The sequence below is a fragment of the Idiotropiscis lumnitzeri genome, chromosome 7, assembly GCF_059441095.1.
Source record: "Idiotropiscis lumnitzeri isolate Australia: NSW breed Sydney's pygmy pipehorse chromosome 7, RoL_Ilum_1.0, whole genome shotgun sequence".
Taxonomy (NCBI): Eukaryota; Metazoa; Chordata; class Actinopteri; order Syngnathiformes; family Syngnathidae; genus Idiotropiscis; species Idiotropiscis lumnitzeri.
The window spans coordinates 21349376-21364363 of NC_142397.1; the positions used below are offsets into that span (position 1 = coordinate 21349376).

Consider the following 14988-nt stretch of genomic DNA (forward strand, 5'->3'; position numbering starts at 1 on the left):
ATGTCTGCTAAAAGCCTCAATTTATTTTTAATCTGTTTAATTTCCTCATTAAAATTGATACCCTTTTGTGAGAGGTTAAAATACCTTTGTAGTCTTTTTTGTAGTCCTAACATATGTTTCATTTCTTTCTTTTTCTTCTCTCTTCCTGCTTCTCTAAAAAAGGTCTGGGTTCTTAACTTTATCATTTCCCACCATTGTGCTCGTGATTCAAACAGGTCTTGGAGCGTTTGCCAATTTTTGTACTGCTCCCTGTATTTGTTCACCAGGACTTCGTCTTCAAGAAGGGAACAGTTGAGCCTCCAGAGGCCTCTGCCGACTGTCAAACCAGATGGGATTGACAGGTTGCAAGAAAGTGAGAGGTGGTCTGAGAAGAAGACAGGGGTTAATCTCGCATCAGTTGGTGGCCAACCCCGTGTAAATAAATAGTCAATGCGAGAGGCTTTGCTGCTATCTCCGCTAAACCATGTAAAACCCTCCTCTCTTGGATGTATGGTTTTAAAACAATCATCTAATTTAAAAACCCGGCACATGTCCTTCAGTAAAACAGATGTTTTATCAACTTTAAAATCCTCCCCAGCTCCTTTTTTATCATTTCTGCTTAAAACACAGTTAAAATCTCCTCCCATAATAAAGGGTGCACGACCTAGCATGTGACACTGCAAGTTCTCTAAAAGTTCATACCTGTCGTGTTTTTCATTTGGACCGTAAATATTTAAAAGGTTAAAACCCTTTCCCATGAAGGTTAGGTGTGCTAAAAGTGCTCGTCCATCTATTAAAACCGTGCTACCTTTAATTGCAATTCGAGTGTTGTTTATTAAAATGGCCACTCCATCGTTGCGGTTTTCGTTCGACCCACTCCATAAAGATGGGTGTGGCCACATTTCCTCCCACTGCTTATAATTTTTTAAAAAGGGAATACCACATTCTTGCATTAAAAACACATCAGACTTAAGAGTTTTTAAAAAGGACAATACGCTCTGAGCACGAGTCTTTGATTTCACACTTCTAACGTTTATAGTCGAGAAGGTGAGAGTTAAAGATATGATTTAAAATGGAGGCCTACAAAACAGGGTATCAAAAGGAGGAAGCTCTTTAAAACTAATCAATTAGGTAATTTCTTGAGTACTATGTTCAAAAAAGACAGCTCGTTTGGTGAGTTGCAAGGAAAAACCCTGTGCTCTTCCACGTCGCTCTCTGAGCTCCCGGGCTTTCCCCTCTTCTCTAAGGTCAATGGAGACTCAGAAGACCGCTCAGATGCTAGTCGTTTAATTTTTTGTGTACAAGGAATTTCGCTGCGTTCACTACTAGTCTGGTCTTCCATGTTGGTTTTGCTCGATTCGGTTGTGGGCATTTGTGGCAACATGCAACTTTCTTCTGAACTCCCCATTGGTGTAGTCAACATATGCCCCTCCCCTTCCACCTCCTCACCTGTTCCCTCTCCACCAATGACAGGTTTTGGAGGGAGATTTGAATTTTCCGGTGTGTCTTTTGGTTGTTTGTCCATTTCAATTTCATTTAGCAGTACCATTTCTTTCCCAGCCTTCAATTTGTTGGCAAATGATTTCGGACAATTTCTGTAGAGGTGGTTTGATTCCCCACAGAGATTGCACTTTCTGCCATTGGTGCATTCTTCAAAAGTATGCCCAATTACTCTGCATTTTCCACAAATTATCTGCTGACATGCTTCTGCCAGGTGTCCATGCTCACCACACTTGCGGCAGAGCTTGGGTTGACCCTGGTAGTGTATGTAGCCCCGGTTTTCACCCAGGACTATCATTGATGGGAGATGTTTCAGGCCCTGGAAGCCCTGGGGGTCCTGCCATTGTTGAATGGGTACCCGCCAGGCACAGTTCCAGATGCCATCCTCATCTCTCACTTTCATAGCCTGGCCTTTCACCGTGCAATATCTACCCAGCCAAAAACAAATGTCATCTGCATTCACTGTCTCATTAAACATTCTGACAATAACTGTTTTAGCAGCATTATCAGTCAGTTTTTCCACATTGAACGCAGAAAACTGGGCTTTTACCTCTTCATAACGAAGCCAAAATTCGCGAAGATTTAGAGCAGAGCTGAAACTAACATCAAAACCTTTGCTAAAAGGCAACGTTATGATACAGTTCAGGTCATTAGCATTAAATTCCAAGGTCTGTTGGATAAGTTTCCTGGAAAAATCCAGTCTGGACATTACCAGGACCTCTCCATTAACTTCCTTGAAAGTAAAACGTACACTGTGGTGCCTCCGCATGCCGGCATGGGTGGCCGACATAGCCGGAGAACCACAGGACGTAGATAATAAATAATAACAAATACTAGTTTATATTTACTTACCTTAGTCGGATAACTGAAAATACAAAGGTTATTATCAACAATAAGCAACAGCTGATATATCCCCCAATGAATAAGTCCTATACCACAGCAGGTATAGAACCAACACGCCCAAAGGAGGTGATCGCAGTCTTAGCCAAAAGGCCGAGAAGCGATATCAGCAAACTGACACAGGGGGCGACTTGATTCTCGACATTCCGAGCAACAGTGACGGTGACCAATGTAAAATGATCACAACAAACCATTTACATGCCAAACATCAAACTCACACATTTTTAGCTGAAAACGAGACCAACTGTGTTGCTTGCCAGCCTGCGAACGAAACAAAAGCTGAGCAATTGCTGGGTACTGTAGTCCATGTGACCCAAAGTGGACCAATTGGAAACAGCAATAGAAGTATTCCATTTACTGGCATCGCAATGCTCTTAAATGGTTAAATAGTCCGACGTGCGAATTTCAAGAATCTAATAAAACGTATTGCGGATCGTAAGAGGACAATTGTGTTGCTTTTCCTCCTCTAAGTGAAAAGAAAGTTAGGAAATCGCTCGCCTGTCACGTGATCCATATCGGACCAATATGAATTCTGCGCTAACTTCATGCCGTGTAACCTTCCGGTTCCGGCGCCGCGCGAGTGGCTGCCTGTTTACAGCAGCGTGGCTCACTATTGAGCCTTTTCGTGTGTTTTTTCCCTTTACCCTTTTTTATTTTATTTTTACCTCACCTCAGCAATGGACATCCAACTTGCGGTGGTTTTACTACTGTTGGGGGCTGTTTTTTGCGCGATCGTGTCCGGAGACGAAACTCGGAGCTACGGATCGATCGTGTACACAAGAGATCAGCTGTTAGCACTCCGTGCTAACCCCGCGTGGGCTCCCGGAGCGAGACCCGATATTCCCCGCGAGCTGAGGAGGAAGAGACGGGGATGTCGTGCGGGGGCTAAACGCCAGGCAAGGAGGAGACGATATCACCCCGTCCTCCCGTCCGTTATTATGGGGAATGTTCGATCCCTCTCCAACAAAATGGACGAGCTAACAGCGCTAACCCGGCACGAGAGGATTGTCCGGGAGGCTAGTTTGCTGGTGTTCACGGAGTCGTGGCTAACAGAGCTAACGCCGGACGCCGTCGTGGAATTGGACGGCTTCCAAATACTACGCGCGGACAGGACACTGGAGAGCGGTAAGAGAAAAGGGGGAGGGCTGGCTGTGTTTGTTAATGATAGATGGTGTAACCCTGGGCATATAACTGTTAAGGATCAACTTTGCAGTCGGGACATTGAGATGATAGCTGTTAGCATGCGTCCGGTCTATTTACCGCGAGAGTTCAGTCATGTGATCGCGGTAGCGGCGTACGTGCCTCCCTCTGCTAACGGTGAGACAGCCTGTGATGTACTGAATGCAGCTGTGAGCAGGCTACAAACACAGCACCCAAATGCCTTGTTCCTTATCTCTGGTGACTTCAATCATGCTTCTCCTTCCTCCTCTCTGCCTTCATTCACACAATATGTAACATGCCAAACCAGAGACAATAAAATATTGGACCTCTTCTATGCCAACACCAAGGAGGCGTACACGTCACTGCCCCTCCCCCCGCTGGGCAAAGCTGACCACAACTTGGTTGCTCTCCTGCCTGTGTACAAACCTCTCGTCTGCAGGCAGCCAGCTGTGACACGCACAGTTCAGCGATGGTCCGGAGAAGCCGAGGAGGCCTTGAAGGACTGTTTCAACACAACTGTGTGGGAGGTATTCAGCGAAGCTCACGGTGAGGACATTAATGGTCTAACAGACACAGTTACAGACTATATTAACTTCTGCATGGAGAACACCATTCCCACCAGGACTGTAAGATGTTTCTCCAACAACAAACCCTGGATCACACCGGACATTAAAGCTTTCCTGAAGGAGAAAAAGAGGGCTTTTGTTTCAGGCGACAAGGACGAGCTGAAGAGAGTGCAGCGTCAGCTGAGAAGGAGGATCCGAGAGGGGAAAAAGTCCTACAGGATGCGGATGGAAGAACAACTGCAGCGGAACAATGCCAGGGATGTCTGGAGGGGTCTGAAGACCATCTCAGGCCACGGACAAGCAGGTAAGACCCGGAAGGGGGGGGGGCTTCAGTGGGCAAATGAGTTGAACCTATTTTTGAATAGGTTTGATCAAATGTCTGACCCCGCTCAGGCTTCCCTGATGCAGCCCCCACCCACCCCTCCTGCCACTGCGAACAAGACCCTCTCTCCCCCTCTCTCGCCCCTCTCTCTCTCCACAGGCTCCAGTTCCCAGCCTCATCAGACAACCACCACTTCCTCCTGCTCAGCCTTGTTCCTCACAACATCTCAGGTGAAGAACCAGCTGAGGAAGATGAAGGCGAGGAAGGCGGCAGGCCCAGATGGGATCAGCTCCCAGCTCCTCAAATCCTGCGCAGACCAGCTGTGTGGAATCGTCCAGCACATGTTCAACCTGAGCTTGAAGCTGGGCAGAGTCCCCCAGCTGTGGAAAACATCCTGCCTGGTTCCGGTTCCAAAGACACCCCATCCGAAGGAGCTCAACAACTTCAGACCACTGGCGCTGACGTCTCATCTGATGAAGACCCTGGAGAGACTGGTCCTCGTCCATCTGCGCCCCCTGGTCAGCTCCTCAATGGACCCACTCCAGTTTGCATACCAGCCTGGCATCAGTGTGGATGATGCCATCATCTACCTGCTCCACACTTCACTCTTCCACCTGGAGAAGGCGGGGGGCACGGTGAGGATCATGTTCTTTGATTTCTCAAGTGCTTTCAACACCATCCAGCCCGCCTTATTGGGAGACAAGCTGGAGCAGGCGGGAGTGGCCCACCACCTCATCACATGGATTCACAACTACCTCACAAACCGGCCACAGTACGTGAGAACACAGGACTGTGTGTCTGACGTGCTCCTCTGCAGCACGGGAGCGCCGCAGGGAACTGTGCTGGCTCCCTTCCTGTTCACCCTCTACACCTCGGACTACAAATACAATTCCACAACCTGTCACCTGCAGAAGTTCTCTGATGACTCTGCGATTGTCGGCCTCATCACTGACGATGACGATCGGGAGTACAGAGGGGTTACGCAGGGGTTCGTGGACTGGTGTCAGCAGAACCGCCTCCAAATCAACGCTGGGAAATCCAAAGAGCTGGTGGTGGATTTCCGCAAGCGTCGGCACTCTCCACCTGCACCAGTGAATATCCAGGGAACAGACGTTGAGAGGGTCTCAACTTACAAGTACCTGGGTGTTCATCTGAACAATAAACTGGACTGGAGCGACAACACAGACGCTCTCTATATGAAGGGTCAGAGCAGACTCTTCCTACTCAGGCGGCTGAGGTCCTTTGGCGTTCGGGGAACACTCCTCAGGAACTTCTATGACTCGGTGGTTTCATCAGTCATCTTCTATGGAGTGGTCTCCTGGGCAGGAGGCATCTCGGGCCGAGACAAAAAGAGACTGGACAAACTGGTGAGGAGGGCCAGCTCTGTCCTGGGCTGCTCCCTGGACTCTGTGGACTCAGTGGGGGGCAGAAGGATGACGGCAAAACTGTCATCAATGCTGGACAAACCAGCCCACCCATTCAATGACACTCTGAGAACACTTTACAGCTCCTTCAGTGACAGACTTTTACACCCTCGCTGTACCAAAGAGAGATTTCGCCGCTCCTTCCTGCCAACTGCTGTCAGACTTTTTAACAAGAACATTGGGTCAGGCCTACAAACGGGAGGGCATTAGTGCAATTGTGCAGTCCTAGGATGCAATATTAACTACTACTGTACTTTCAGCCAAGGGTGTACTTAAATATTGACCAATGATGTATTTTGTTTACCATTACAGTATTCTTATTACAATACTTCTAGCACTGTAGTATTTCTACCACTGCAGGATGTTCACTATTACAGTACTTTTATCATTGCAGTACTTTCATCATTGCAGTATTTTTCTATCGTTGCAGTACTTTTACTATTACAGTACTTTTACCATTGCAGTATTTTCTATCATGCAGTACTTTTCTATCATTTCAGTACTCTTACCATTACAGTACTTTTATCATTGCAATATTTTTATGATTGCAGTATTTTCAATCATTCAGTAGTTTTTATCATTACAGCGTTTCCCCCTCCGTATAATGGACAAACATTAGGAGTGTTTCCTTACACTTAGATACGTTTATACTGTGTATATTTGCATGCTTTTTCTGAATGTCTGCTGCTACATTACGCCGCCGACTCTGTGTGATCTATATCTTTGCTGCTGTAACACCTCAAATTTCCCCATTGTGGGACTAATAAAGGACATCTTATCTTATCTTATCTTATCTTATGTAAAACAGTCCTAAACAGACTAAAAAACCGAGATCTTTTCGTTTACACGCACTTCCTGCTTCCCAATTGACATTGTCACTTGCTAGCGCCACCACTTGTGTGGAGGTGAATGACAGTAATTTGTCAACTGCGAAAGAAGCTAACTATTTATCGCATGTTGACAAATAAGCATGATACCGTGCTCACTAAGTGACATGAATGATTTTATTTCATTGTCATTACCATCAGAAATCAGGGGAGAGCGCGAACGCAGTCCCCCACTGTCAGAAATTGTGCAGTCGAGATTCCCACATTTGGGGAATTCGCAGGGGTCAGTACAGCCGGAGTGCAATGGCTGAGCCTCACCCTGGGTGAACCACCTTCGTGATCATGGTATCTCCCCTGCCAGGTAAGTATGAGATGTACACATTGCCAGGCCAAAAGGTTAAGCACCCACACCATCTTCAGTCACGGGCCCGATTGCAACGCACGTGTGCTCGCATGCACACACATACACGCTGGATGATGCATGACACGTACATTAATTTAAGTAGTCTCTTTTAGACTTGCATTAAGTAAATATTTGTGAATGAGGTCAAAATAATCAGAAAAAAACATTCCCATCACGCCTTGCTTAAATTCTAACAAGAATTCAAAGCGAGAATTGAATTGACCCTGCCCCACGCCTTTCTAGCACTCATTTCCTGTTTCTTTGTGTGGTCAGGAACATGTAGCGGTGTAACAATTCAAACTCCTTTACAAAACTTTACTTATTTACGTTTTTGATTAGCCAAGCGCCAATATTATAACTTTATAGGAAATTTATATGATCTATATTTGAAACCATTATTTATATGACCACCCACCGCATGTTCCCTCAATAACGGAGCAAGACGACGCTTTCTTCAATGAAAGAATGTCCTTTAAGCCGCAGCATGACATGGTATTCGGTGAAAGTCTCAAAAACAAGAGACAGCCTTTGAGAAACACGACAGCTGCTTAAAGGGTTTCTTCGTTCTCCCACAGAACTACATAGAATGGAAACATCCAGCAACAAATTCATTGTGACCAGCAGAGGTGGGTGCACCGCTCCTGGCGGTACTGCAATACCAGGTCGATGCGTGGAATGGACGGAGCAAGCCCCTATTCCATCTCCCAGTTCCAAAAATCAATTTAATATATGGTCCCCAAATAGGGAAAGTATCAGATATTAAACTGATAAGAACAGATTCTTTTTCTTTTGCAAAATTTTTATTGTTACTGTAGACATTGATGTTCACATCTCTCCAACATGGAGCACAATCTTAGTTCTGTGGTAACGTGTTAAAAAAGCAGCATGTTTGACATAGAGGAGTAAGGTAAAATGTATCTAAAATACATCTAGACAATATTTTTTAAAAAGCAATTGTTAAAAAAAAGCACTTCAACCTCTGTTGTGCAGGAGCGTAGTATCGCCTTACTAAGTGGGACTTCATCCCACCCTCTCAAACAGAGTCCAGACAGATAAAACCTGCCAGGATGCTTCAAGGAGTTCCTCAGAGGTGTTGCATCTCTCCACTCTCTCCCGAGGAGCCAGGCCGTCGCTGCCAGGACCTTCCCTGTGGGCTCCGGTTCCCTCCTCCGGGTGGGCACAGACGACTCTTCTTGGTGACTGTGTCCTTGGCTTGCCGCAGGCAGCTCAGAGTAGCCGCTGCCATTCGGAGCACAGCCACGGGGGGGGTCTGTCTGTGCCTCCTTACCAGCAAGTTTCTGGAGGTCCAAATGGCGTCTTTGATGGCGGCAAGGGTGAGCCACTGCTTTGCAAAATGTTCTCTTGTGTTCGTCATTGGGCCCACCCCATAGAGCACGAATTGTGCATTGAGGACCTCCCTTGCTGGCAAGTCCGGGAATTGCAGGTGGCCGGCTGTCGCCCACAGGTCCGTGGCAGCACTGCACTCCCAGAGGAGGTGCCTCACCGACTCTTGGGCGCCACAACCAGGTCGGGGGCAGTTTGAGTGCGCTGCCATACCTCGGGAGTGCATAACGTACCTGACTGGGAGGATTTCGTGCGCCGCCATCCATGACAGGTCCCGAAGTTTGTTTGGGAGGGCGGGATGGTTTACATTGCGCCAAACAGTTGTGGGCTCGCCGAATGCAAGCCCGCGCACTGGACATACCGTTTCCCGCTCCTGCACAACAGAGATGAGAGATCTGTGGTTTTTTTAAAACATGGCATTCTTGATTTTCTAGTTTAAAATTCCTTAAAAAAACTTTTATAAAAGAATAGGCAGGCGGCAGGATAAAAGACACAGGCAGTCTTTGATCGCTAGGGATGAGTCTTAATTTCCGGAGGTAAGATCCCATCCAGAATCTTGACATTGCTCGAGCTTTTTGAGCGCTTGAGGGCTCTAGTGCAGTTTGGAAGTGCAGGGCCACATATCTGCTTCCCAAGAAGAGCTGGAGGTAAGGCACTCCTTTTCCCCCTTTTTCTCTGCTCATCTTCATTGTTGCTCTCTTCAGTCTCTCCCACTTGGATCCCCAGATGAAGTAAAAGATAGCCCGGTCCAAACCTAAAAGGATACTTCTTGTTGGGATAAAAACAGAACTGATTAATAAAAGCAATGGTAGAATAACTGCTTTTATGATTAAAACTTTTCCCTCTATGGTCAGTTCCCTCATTCTCCAAAAAACAAGTCTTTTCCTCACTTTCCCTACCACGTCGCCCCAACTTGCTTCTCCTCCCCCTTCCCTGCCAAATCTGATCCCGAGTATTTTCTGGTCAGTTTTTGTCAATGTCAGGGATAAACCTGTCTTTTCTGTCAATGTCCACGGTCCATAAAACTGTGCTTGTGTCTTGGCTCTATTAAGTTTTGACCCAGAGGCCCTCCCATACCAATCAGTCAAGTCCAAAGCCCTTGTCACCGATAAAAGGTCTGAGCACAGGATATTAAAATCGTCCATATATAAAATACATTTTGTCGTAAGTCCCCCGCCACCTGGAATGTTAACCCCCTTGATCATTTTATCCTTTCTCAACATCTGTGCCAGCGGTTCTATGCATAGGACATAGAGGAGTGCAGATAAAGGACAACCCTGACGGACACCGCAGTTAATTTGGACTGCTTTTGTCAGGTCCCCATTAACCACAAATCTACTGCTAATATCCCGGTACAGCAATCCCACCCACGCTATATACCTTTCGGGAAAACCCCATTTTTGCAGTACTCTAAAGAGGTAAGGGTGCGAGATTCGGTCAAACGCTTTCTCAAAATCTAAATTTAGGACTACTAGCCGCATATTTCTGTCTCTCGCATAACAGATGGTGTCACGGATCAGCATGAGGCTGTCCGTGATCTTCCTCCCCGCGATGGCACAGGTTTGATCCGGGTTGATCAATTCGCCCATAAAAACAGACATGCGTGTAGCTAAAAGTTTACTAAAAAGTTTGCAATCAACATTTAAAAGCGTGATAGGTCGCCAGTTGTCCAGGTCCGCCTTGTCTCCCTTCTTGTGCAGTAGTGTCACTATCCCTACTCTAAAACTGTCTGGTAGTCGGCTTGTTTTGTCAAATTCATTAAAAACAGTGATTAAATCCGGTGCTATAATGTCCCAAAAAGTCAAATAAAATTCCAGGCAGAGTCCGTCCTCACCCGGAGCTTTTGCTTTCTTAAATTGTTTTATGCATTTGTTTAATTCCTCTTGAGTAAAATCTCACGTTAAAAGCACTTTATCAGTCACTGTTTTCTCAATAAAATTCAATACTTCCGACGTTGTCTCAGGTTGAATCTCTTTCCTGTCATACAGTTTCTGGTAGTAGCTTTCCACTGTCTCTTTTATTTCACTGCTTATTTCTGTTATAGCACCATTTACTTTTCGCAACTTAAAAATACCCCCACTCTTGTTCATAATTCTTTTAAAAAAGTACCTTGTACATTTTTCTCCTTCCTCTATCTCCTTTTCTTTACTCCTTAGTATTACACCTTTACTTTTGATGTCTGCTAAAAGCCTCAATTTATTTTTAATCTGTTTAATCTCCTCATTAAAATTGATACCCTTTTGTGAGAGGTTAAAATACCTTTGTAGTCTTTTTTGTAGTCCGAACATATGTTTAATTTCCTTCTTTTTCTTCTCTCTTCCTGCTTCTCTAAAAAAGGTCTGGGTTCTTAACTTTATCATTTCCCACCATTGTGCTCGTGATTCAAACAGGTCTTGGAGTGTTTGCCAATTTTTGTACTGCTCCCTGTATTTGTTCACCAGAACTTCATTTTCAAGAAGGGAACAGTTGAGCCTCCAGAGGCCTCTTCCGACTGTCAAACCAGATGGGATTGACAGGTTGCAAGAGAGTGAAAGGTGGTCCGAGAAGAATACAGGGGTTAATCTCGCATCAGTTGGTGTCCAACCCCGTGTAAATAAATAGTCAATGCGAGAGGCTTTGCTGCTATCTCCGCTAAACCATGTAAAACCCTCCTCTCTTGGATGTATGGTTTTAAAACAATCATCTAATTTAAAAAACCGGCACATGTCCTTCAGTAAAACAGATGTTTTATCAACTTTAAAATCCTCTCCAGCTCCTTTTTTATCATTTCTGCTTAAAACACAGTTAAAATCTCCTCCCATAATAAAGGGTGCACGACCTAGCATGTGACACTGCAAGTTCTCTAAAAGTTCATACCTGTCGTGTTTTTCATTTGGACCGTAAATATTTAAAAGGTTAAAACCCTTTCCCATGAAGGTTAGGTGTGCTAAAAGTGCTCGTCCATCTGTTAAAACCGTGCTACCTTTAATTGCAATTCGAGTGTTGTTTATTAAAATGGCCACTCCATCGTTGCGGTTTTCGTTCGACCCACTCCATAAGGATGGGTGTGGCCACATTTCCTCCCACTGCTTATAATTTTTTAAAAAGGGAATACCACATTCTTGCATTAAAAACACATCAGACTTAAGAGTTTTTAAAAAGGACAATACGCTCTGAGCACGAGTCTTTGATTTCACACTTCTAACGTTTATAGTCGAGAAGGTGAGAGTTAAAGATATGATTTAAAATGGAGGCCTACAAAACAGGGTATCAAAAGGAGGAAGCTCTTTAAAACTAATCAATTAGGTAATTTCTTGAGACCGGAGTTCTTCCTTCACCTGAGCAATAGGTGTAGGATTCGGGAGTCTTGGTGATGGTCTTTCTCGCAATCTTAAATTCATTGTGTTATGGTTTTTGGGCGTTGATTGTAGTACTATGTTCAAAAAAGACAGCTCGTTTGGTGAGTTGCAAGGAAAAGCCCTGTGCTCTTCCACGTCGCTCTCTGAGCTCCCGGGCTTTCCCCTCTTCTCTAAGGTCAATGGAGACTCAGAAGACCGCTCAGATGCTAGTCGTTTAATTTTTTGTGTACAAGGAATTTCGCTGCGTTCACAACTAGTCTGGTCTTCCATGTTGGTTTTGCTCGATTCGGTTGTGGGCATTTGTGACAACATGCTACTTTCTTCTGAACTCCCCATTGGTGTAGTCAAGATATGCCCCTCCCCTTCCACCTCCTCACCTGTTCCCTCTCCACCAATGACAGGTTTTGGAGGGAGATTTGAATTTTCCGGTGTGTCTTTTGGTTGTTTGTCCATTTCAATTTCATTTAGCAGTACCATTTCTTTTCCAGCCTTCAATTTGTTGGCAAATGATTTCGGACAATTTCTGTAGAGGTGGTTTGATTCCCCACAGAGATTGCACTTTCTGCCATTGGTGCATTCTTCAAAAGTATGCCCAATTACTCTGCATTTTCCACAAATTATCTGCTGACATGCTTCTGCCAGGTGTCCATGCTCACCACACTTGCGGCAGAGCTTGGGTTGACCCTGGTAGTGTATGTAGCCCCGGTTTTCACCCAGGACTATCATTGATGGGAGATGTTTCAGGCCCTGGAAGCCCTGGGGGTCCTGCCATTGTTGAATGGGTACCCGCCAGGCACAGTTCCAGATGCCATCCTCATCTCTCACTTTCATAGCCTGGCCTTTCACCGTGCAATATCTACCCAGCCAAAAACAAATGTCATCTGCATTCACTGTCTCATTAAACATTCTGACAATAACTGTTTTAGCAGCATTATCAGTCAGTTTTTCCACATTGAACGCAGAAAACTGGGCTTTTACCTCTTCATAACGAAGCCAAAATTCGCGAAGATTTAGAGCAGAGCTGAAACTAACATCAAAACCTTTGCTAAAAGGCAACGTTATGATACAGTTCAGGTCATTAGCATTAAATTCCAAGGTCTGTTGGATAAGTTTCCTGGGAAAATCCAGTCTGGACATCACCAGGACCTCTCCATTAACTTCCTTGAAAGTAAAACGTACACTGTGGTGCCTCCGCATGCCGGCATGGGTGGCCGACATAGCCGGAGAACCACAGAACGTAGATAATAAATAATAACAAATACTAGTTTATATTTACTTACCTTAGTCGGATAACTGAAAATACAAAGGTTATTATCAACAATAAGCAACAGCTGATATATCCCCCAATGAATAAGTCCTATACCACAGCAGGTATAGAACCAACACACCCAAAGGAGGTGATCGCAGTCTTAGCCAAAAGGCCGAGAAGCGATATCAGCAAACTGACACAGGGGGCGACTTGATTCTCGACATTCCGAGCAACAGTGACGGTGACCAATGTAAAATGATCACAACAAACCATTTACATGCCAAACATCAAACTCACACATTTTTAGCTGAAAACGAGACCAACTGTGTTGCTTGCCAGCCTGCGAACGAAACAAAAGCTGAGCAATTGCTGGGTACTGTAGTCCATGTGACCCAAAGTGGACCAATTGGAAACAGCAATAGAAGTATTCCATTTACTGGCATCGCAATGCTCTTAAATGGTTAAATAGTCCGACGTGCGAATTTCAAGAATCTAATAAAACGTATTGCGGATCGTAAGAGGACAATTGTGTTGCTTTTCCTCCTCTAAGTGAAAAGAAAGTTAGGAAATCGCTCGCCTGTCACGTGATCCATATCGGACCAATATGAATTCTGCGCTAACTTCATGCCGTGTAACCATGTTAAACAGTCCTAAACAGACTAAAAAACCGAGATCTTTTCGTTTACACGCACTTCCTGCTTCCCAATTGACATTGTCACTTGCTAGCGCCACCACTTGTGTGGAGGTGAATGACAGTAATTTGTCAACTGCGAAAGAAGCTAACTATTTATCGCATGTTGACAAATAAGCATGATACCGTGCTCACTAAGTGACATGAATGATTTTATTTCATTGTCATTACCATCAGAAATCAGGGGAGAGCGCGAACGCAGTCCCCCACTGTCAGAAATTGTGCAGTCGAGATTCCCACATTTGGGGAATTCGCAGGGGTCAGTACAGCCGGAGTGCAATGGCTGAGCCTCACCCTGGGTGAACCACCTTCGTGATCATGGTATCTCCCCTGCCAGGTAAGTATGAGATGTACACATTGCCAGGCCAAAAGGTTAAGCACCCACACCATCTTCAGTCACGGGCCCGATTGCAACGCACGTGTGATCGCATGCACACACATACACGCTGGATGATGCATGACACATACATTAATTTAAGTAGTCTCTTTTAGACTTGCATTAAGTAAATATTTGTGAATGAGGTCAAAAGAATCAGCAAAAACATTCCCATCACGCCTTGCTTAAATTCTAACAAGAATTCAAAGCGAGAATTGAATTGACCCTGCCCCACGCCTTTCTAGCACTCATTTCCTGTTTCTTTGTGTGGTCAGGAACATGTAGCGGTGTAACAATTCAAACTCCTTTACAAAACTTTACTTATTTACGTTTTTGATTAGCCAAGCGCCAATATTATAACTTTATAGGAAATTTATATGATCTATATTTGAAACCATTATTTATATGACCACCCACCGCATGTTCCCTCAATAACGGAGCAAGACGACGCTTTCTTCAATGAAAGAATGTCCTTTAAGCCGCAGCATGACATGGTATTCGGTGAAAGTCTCAAAAACAAGAGACAGCCTTTGAGAAACACGACAGCTGCTTAAAGGGTTTCTTTGTTTTCCCACAGAACTACATAGAATGGAAACATCCAGCAACAAATTCATTGTGACCAGCAGAGGTGGGTGCACCGCTCCTGGCGGTACTGCAATACCAGGTCGATGCGTGGAATGGACGGAGCAAGCCCCTATTCCATCTCCCAGTTCCAAAAATCAATTTAATATATGGTCCCCAAATAGGGAACGTATCAGATATTAAACTGATAAGAACAGATACTACACTTGATCTTAGCCAAAAGGCCGAGAAGCGATATCAGCAAACTGACACAGGGGGCGACTTGATTCTCGACATTCCGAGCAACAGTGACGGTGACCAATGTAAAATGATCACAACAAACCATT

The 14988-nt window shown here is 45.0% G+C and overlaps 4 non-coding genes across 4 annotated transcripts; all 4 read right to left on the minus strand.

Moving 5' to 3' along the window:
• Window positions 1-6884: 6884 nt before the first annotated feature.
• Window positions 6885-7048, minus strand: LOC148334220 (U1 spliceosomal RNA). Its single transcript, XR_015844340.1, has one exon. It is a non-coding gene; the product is annotated as a U1 spliceosomal RNA (small nuclear RNA).
• A 659-nt stretch (window positions 7049-7707) lies between these two features.
• On the minus strand, window positions 7708-7905 carry LOC148334221 (U2 spliceosomal RNA). The gene has a single exon (XR_015844534.1). It is a non-coding gene; the product is annotated as a U2 spliceosomal RNA (small nuclear RNA).
• A 5980-nt stretch (window positions 7906-13885) lies between these two features.
• Window positions 13886-14049, minus strand: LOC148334222 (U1 spliceosomal RNA). The gene has a single exon (XR_015844341.1). It is a non-coding gene; the product is annotated as a U1 spliceosomal RNA (small nuclear RNA).
• A 658-nt stretch (window positions 14050-14707) lies between these two features.
• LOC148334223 (U2 spliceosomal RNA) lies at window positions 14708-14898 on the minus strand. Its single transcript, XR_015844452.1, has one exon. It is a non-coding gene; the product is annotated as a U2 spliceosomal RNA (small nuclear RNA).
• Between the last annotated feature and the right edge of the window lie 90 nt (window positions 14899-14988).